Here is a 7,020-nt window from a genome sequence, read left to right as displayed (position 1 = left end):
TACTTTTTGAGCAGAAGGTAGATAGAAATATTATTGTTTAACACGGGATCTTAATCACTGTTAGCTATGGCATCATTTCGAGCCCCTAATAAAACATAGGATACGGCTATGAAATGGCATTAATTACTAACAACAAATTAATATAATATATTTATAAATATAATTTAGTATAAAATTATTATGAAAAAAAGATATCTGTTTGTTGTTAGTATCCCCTAATCTGATACTTTTTTAACAATTTTTGATAAGTTTTACTTTTCTGAATTACTTCTTTTCAATTAATCCATAAATTAATCCTATGATTTTGTTAAGAAGTGGCTAATGATTATTTTGTTTATTTTTTAAATTGGATACCTTAATCAAAAATTTTTTTTCAAGATTTTAAGAGATCATTACATACAATATACAATGGTTTAAAATAAACAACCAATTATATATTGAAACTATTAAAAATGAAAAGTAACTAGTTACAAATAAAGCATTAAGAATAAAATTGGTATGAAAGCAGAAACTCGAATTCGGGTCCTACCGTTTTAGGGGTTTATTCTTATTATTGAATATAATGAGAATTTAATTTTTACTACTTTAAGTGCTTAGCTTTCGTCGTCATCATTGTTATCATTTTTGTCTATCATTTGTTATATTGCCTATTGTCTACGTTCCGTTATTTATTTTAGAGATGTTTTGTTTTCTCTGTATTCTTAAGCTTCATCATCTTATTGTTTTCTCTGTATTCTTAAGCTTCATCATCTTGTTAAGGTAGTACCTTAGTGTTATCGATTTTAGGTCAAGCGCATTATCTGCTGCTACGTTCTTATTCTATATATCTTTCAAGTAGTTCGCACGACATAGGATCTTATCTTTATATAGCTGTTATATATATAAATTAAATATTATTTTTTGTAGAACTTTATAATAATATAAGCTAAAATTGTGTATTGTGTATAATAATAATATTTATATAGAGAACTATATTTGGTGTTGACTTAATGAATTTGTTTTTTTCATGGAAAATATTTTTCGCTTAAATTTTCTGTATAAAGAAGTACCAAATCACGCTAACTCAAACTGTATTGGTATGCATTAATGTATGAATATTTGTCTGTATATATTGGCAAGAACATACGATATATTGCATCTGGCTGTATAGGATCCTGTGTATTTCTCATATGCTTTAGACAGTGCCTGGAAAATAGTTTTATTGTGGAGAAAAAAAAATGTCTGCATTGTTGAAATTCCTTAAAAATAAAAGTTTATGTTGCTGATGATTATGTTGGCGTTGCTAATGCTGTTGCTGTTGCTGCTATTGCGACTGCTACTGCTACTGCTGCTGTTGGTGAAAGGCATCAAAAGAGGATATTACAATATTTTTCGAACAATAGGCGTAACATAACAATTAGTACAATTTACGATTACATTGTGATTTATTACTTGAAAATATTTGCTCTGTGCCTGACTGGCTATGCTCATATGGATGCGGAAATTTTTGTAGTTAAGGAGATGAAAGTACATTTAAACATCTCACTGGGAGTGAGAATAGCATAGAGTTCAGAATATATTTTAGTTATTAATAGTTAATGTGTCTGCAGTTTAAACACCGAATTTGTAGCTAATAAGAATTTACATAAATTTTACTCTAACGTGAATTTGAACAATCGAAGGTGATAATTTATGAGTTCGATGACAAAAGGAACTATAAATTGTACTCACATAAATGCAGAAATTCTAAGAAACAAATTAAATGTTTGTAGTTTATACATTGAATAATTGTTTTGTTAAGCTTTAGTGGTAGTATGCCTAGATATGTTTGGAGGTAAGTCAGTTGGAGTTAGAGAATAGGCGAAATCATATTATTTACACTAATAATATCTTATGGGGTTATTTCTGTAGTCACTTTTCATTTACCTTGAGTCCAAAGTTATTACTTTGTTTTCGTATTTTCTTAGACTTTATACCTCTAGCCAGCTTTATTGATTTCTTCGTCGCTGTGTTTATTTATATATTATTCGATTTCTCAATTTTCAATCAATTGTAAATTGAGTAGCTGAAAATGTTCAATTTTAGAAAGTAATTCCATTTTAAGGCATTTTGAAATACTCATGGATATCTCAATAGAGATACAGAAATATATTGTGGTATAATACGAGTATGTAACGGAAAAGGATGTCTTCACGCCAAACAAACAATTTGCCACATTATAAGCACACAACACATCGAAAAGAAAGGATATTTTCTTTGATGAATATTGAAAAATTTGCAATATTTTCCTGCACCTTAGCATGTTTAGATTTTTAGACAGGAGCGGTCTCAAAGAAACAGTCAGATAGTCATTTTCATAAGCCACTTTTTTTGGTTCTGACATTTACTTCCTGTTTGTGAATACGCCACTGTGTTATCAAAATTTATTTGGAGTTTATATTAGCTGTTTGTGTAGAAAAGCGCAGTTTTCAATTTGCAATAAAATAACTGCTCCGATTTAATGCTAATACCCCAAACATTTTCACAGCTGATAAAAGGAGTAATTTCAGTAAAAACAAATGAAGTCTGCTTTTAGGGTTCTCCGATAAACCGTACAATTTTTTACAGTGAAAGCTCATTTGTGATTATTATACAAATTTAAATACTCGTATAAATATATAAAAGTATATGTGTATGGAACTGAATATGCGTATCAGGATTTTTATATATTACAAAATATATGCGAAAGTCTGCAATTTATTTTAATCGCTGTTTATTTTAACACTTTGTTGCACTTCAAAACTGACAAATTAGAAAAAAGAATGAATAAAAAAGAGGAGGAGGCAGGTAGCACGTTTCGCTTCTGTTGCTGTGTAAAAAACCTAATTTTGAAAAAAAAAATACTCATACCATCTGCCACCTGAACACTGAAGGATCCTGTAGTTTCTGTATTTTGTGCCGCAATTGCAACTAACAATTTGTAGACAAACAATATTCGCCGTGTGCAACATTTTGGAAAAAATGAACAATTTCTGCACGCTTTGTTGCATATGAATATGTTGCATTGTTTTCAGTTACTGAGAGCACTGATGATATCGGCACTGGGTTTTGTAAATTAAAATTTTAAATAAAATTTATTTTAAAATATTAATAAAAAGTGTAATAGAATGTGGAAGATGTGGAAAGATATGGAGTTGGTTACTTTTTAAACTAGAAATTAAAAAGTTATCTGCTTTTTGATACATTGAAAATGACAGAGAATTTTAGCCACATAAATTTAGTTTGGTTATTAGGGTTCGAATAGGAATAAAAAGACAACAACAAAGACGACTATTCAAACCGTTCTAACTTTTAAATAGTTTCTTTTTGTCATAAGAAGCGTGACTTTCGGCAAGAAAAAAACTAATAACTTGGTTATTTTTAGTGGGGGTTGAGCTTGGTATTCAATTTATCAGCGCATACTCCGGTGTTCGGTAATTCCATGTTTCAGTTTTTATTACAAAACAAATTTGTGTATACACATCAAAACTCTTCATGCTTAAACACTAGTTCATTATTTAGAAAATTTTAAAGAAACTGATTTAAATATAATATGCATCACAAACCTCCCCATTGATTAGTATTGTTTTATTTTGCTTTAACATCTTTAATTGGTAGTTAAATAGTCATTAGTTAGCAATTTAAGATATATTCTAATATACTTCAGTTGATGTAACAAAAATTATTTTATATGTTCTAATCATATCCAAATTATTATAATCTGTAGTTACCTTATAGCTACTAAGCCACAAGCAGAACTTTTTTTTCGGCAGATGCACAATGTCGACAGCAATAGTGTGAGGCTTTAGCCTACTAAAACCACTTTTAAGGAATGAATGGAGAAAATTTATACCACTGCCCAGAGGGTAATGGTAAAACTTCATTTCAGTAGTAAAGGGTAAGAGTTAAGATAAATAAACTTAGTATTTACAAGTCTAATGTTTATTCATAGACGTGGTATACAAGGAAAGAAGGTAGTAGGATAAAGAGAGAGTAGGATTAATGCGACAGCGCGAGGAGAGGGAGTAGGTTAATTGTAGACTCCGTTATCGGCATCATAAAAGCCACGGTTATAGAGGGGGTGATGGAAGATTCTAATTGACACCATTCGAAGTATAAGTTCAGTTTTTGGGGGGCTTAGAGTGCATGTATAATCAGAGATTAGAGAAAAAGGTGATATGGGTTGAAATGTTGTGGGTAGGGCTTGCAACCGGGAGGGCAATAATGAAATTTGAGTCGAACTATACCTTTCAATAGCCATGATAAAGATTCTTTATAAAAGAGTATATAGTTTTATATCCCGAACTGTTCGCATATATATTGTTCTACTGAACTTAATTCATATTTATTACGTAGAAATCTTTTCACTTTGTACATGCAAGTAGATAATGCGAAGTCAATAGTACAAAAAAGCAAATAGCAAGAAAAAAATAAACGGCGGAGAGAACTAATTGCCAAATAATTGTGTAATTATTTATAAAAAACTATGACAAAAACCTTTGTTTAAAGACTTTCCACTTTACAATATCAGTACAATGGCTTCGCTTAGTAATTAAATTTTTTTAAAATTAAAAAGTTTTAATTATTTTGTAATTTAGGTTATACCGGCTATTCCTGGTGGATTCTATTGGCCTATTGGCTAATTATGTTACCGTATAAGTAGGAAAGGCTCGGGATTTAAAAACACCTAGAACCTTTGTCGAAGTTTAAAATGCTATTCAGTGTCAGGTGTTGCAATTGATCAAAATCCTCAAGAAAGTGGGCTCCCAAAATGTTGAGTTGTCCCCGTGCATGAGCTGGGCAAAAACTAAGTAGATGAGAGGCACTCTCATCGTGTTCCCCACAGCTGCGACAGGTTTGATTGAAAGGGAGATCCAATCTTCTACCATGGTTCCCTATTTTACAGTGATCTGTAAGTAAACCTACCAAAAGACCGATATTTCTGCGGGGTATTTCAATGAGAATTTCGGATTTCCTTCTATTGGAACGTGGCCAGATTGTATACAGATGTCTACATATCGTTGAGGCTTCTTATCTTTTATTAAAAATTTTGAGTATGAAAGAACTCAGCAACAGTTTGCATAATTACTTTGTAATTATAATAAAATAAATTTTGTTGCCTTAAATTTAAAATTTCAACTAATTTTTTTTTTATAGAAGTCTCTTATCGCTAATGTATTGACTTTATGTAGGTATTCCTTTGAATCGAAAATTCTAACCAAATTTACTGAATCTAAACAACAAAATATGAGTTATTAGACCAGCAAACCTGCCACTAATGTCAGCGTTTCAATATCTTTTGAATGAAAAAGAAAAGGCAAAACTAATTAAATTTCAAATAAAATGAAAGAAAGGCAACATAATAATTTTGAAGTAAGTTGGACTATTTTTTATTTCTGATTGCATCTGTGTTATTTGTTTAGGTTAGATCCTTTGGCACATAGCCAGGCACATGTAAAAATTTTTGCTCTAAGATACGAAATAAGTTGTCAGTAATGGATGGAGCATGAGCAACTGCAAAAAGGAAAAATTGTACAAAACTAATTAACTAATGTCAGAAACAAGTATTTCGGTTACAAACTTACCCACTGAATACGTCGGAAATAGGGAAAAAAACAAAAACTATTGCCACAAGTTGAAAAAAACATGAAAAAGGTCGTTGCAAAAATCATGTCAAAATCTTTAATAACATACAGAAAATTGCCAAATCATTAAGCAAACAATGTAGAATAGAATCGGAAGAAAAAAAAAATTATAACAAATTGAGCAGAAAGTCTGGTGATAAGAACGATAAAAAAAATTTATACTCATCCGCAGTTCACAATTTACACGCAACGTTGTCCTGGCGTTAAGGACAACGTCAGCATGAGTTTTATCAAAATTATTGTTGGCAGTGCTCTTCTTACTATCTCGTTGCTGTCATTAGTATTGCCAACACGTTGCAAGTACGCCGCTTTGCAATTGATCACTGAAGTGTCAATGACTAAAAATAGCTGGCATCACTTAATAAATTGCCACATTCGTTCCTCCATGCCATCATTCATCCGAAATTAACTGTCGCCATTGCAAGCGATTAAACGAAAATTCAGTTCCTCATCAGTTTTGATTTCCTATGGAAATATTTCCATCGAATATGTTCTGTTGATTACTGTTGATATTATTGGTAAAAACAATAACATTTGTCCTTCGAATAAGTTAAAGCGGGGCTTTTGAATCACAACGTAACCAATGGGAAATTAAAGCTTGCGGATGATGCTGGGATGTGCTCTAGTATCAGTTAGTATTAAAAACATAAAAGTTAAAAAAATTGAAATTATTGTATTTAAAATTTTTAGTTTAAGGGTACTAATAGTTTTTTCCAAAGCAGAAAACTAACTTCAAACTACTTGAAGATAACATGTTTTTTTAAAATTTCAATTGTCATTCATGGTAGTGTGGCCAACTGTTATAGTTATGATAAGGTGAAAAAGTCTTTTAAATTGAAAAGTAATGTTAAAAAATGAGAATTATTACATTAGAGCATATACCATAGAATGACATTGTGGGTAAAATAGAAGAAATAGATCTAAAGTAGAATTACAAATATGAAGGATGATAGATAAACAAGAACGATGCCAGCCTGGAGATGATCATTGCTGGTGTTACAATAGACTCAGTGGGTAATTGGGATGTAGAGCTCTCTATTGACAAACAAAACACATGCTTGATATGTCGCTCATCCTACCTGTGCTTATTTATAGCGCAGAAGAATGGATATTATCATAGTATTATGAAGCTGCAGCGAGAGTTTTCAGGACAAAAATTCTTCATTAGATCATAGGTCCTCTACAAGTTGGCGTCAATTACAGTATTCGAATGAACAATGAGCTGTACAAGCTTCATCAAGACATTGATATAATTCAACGAATTAAAATTTAGCGGCTCAGCTTGCTAAGTCATGTTGTGAAAATGGAAGACGATGCTTCAGTAAAATAGGTAGTTGATAGTTGAGGAAGGAAGCTTAGAGGTAGACTATTTCTCTAG

Source organism: Teleopsis dalmanni, chromosome 2 (genome assembly GCF_002237135.1).
Source record: "Teleopsis dalmanni isolate 2A chromosome 2, ASM223713v2, whole genome shotgun sequence".
Lineage (NCBI taxonomy): Eukaryota > Metazoa > Arthropoda > Insecta > Diptera > Diopsidae > Teleopsis > Teleopsis dalmanni.
Note: the sequence above shows the minus strand (reverse complement) of the source record.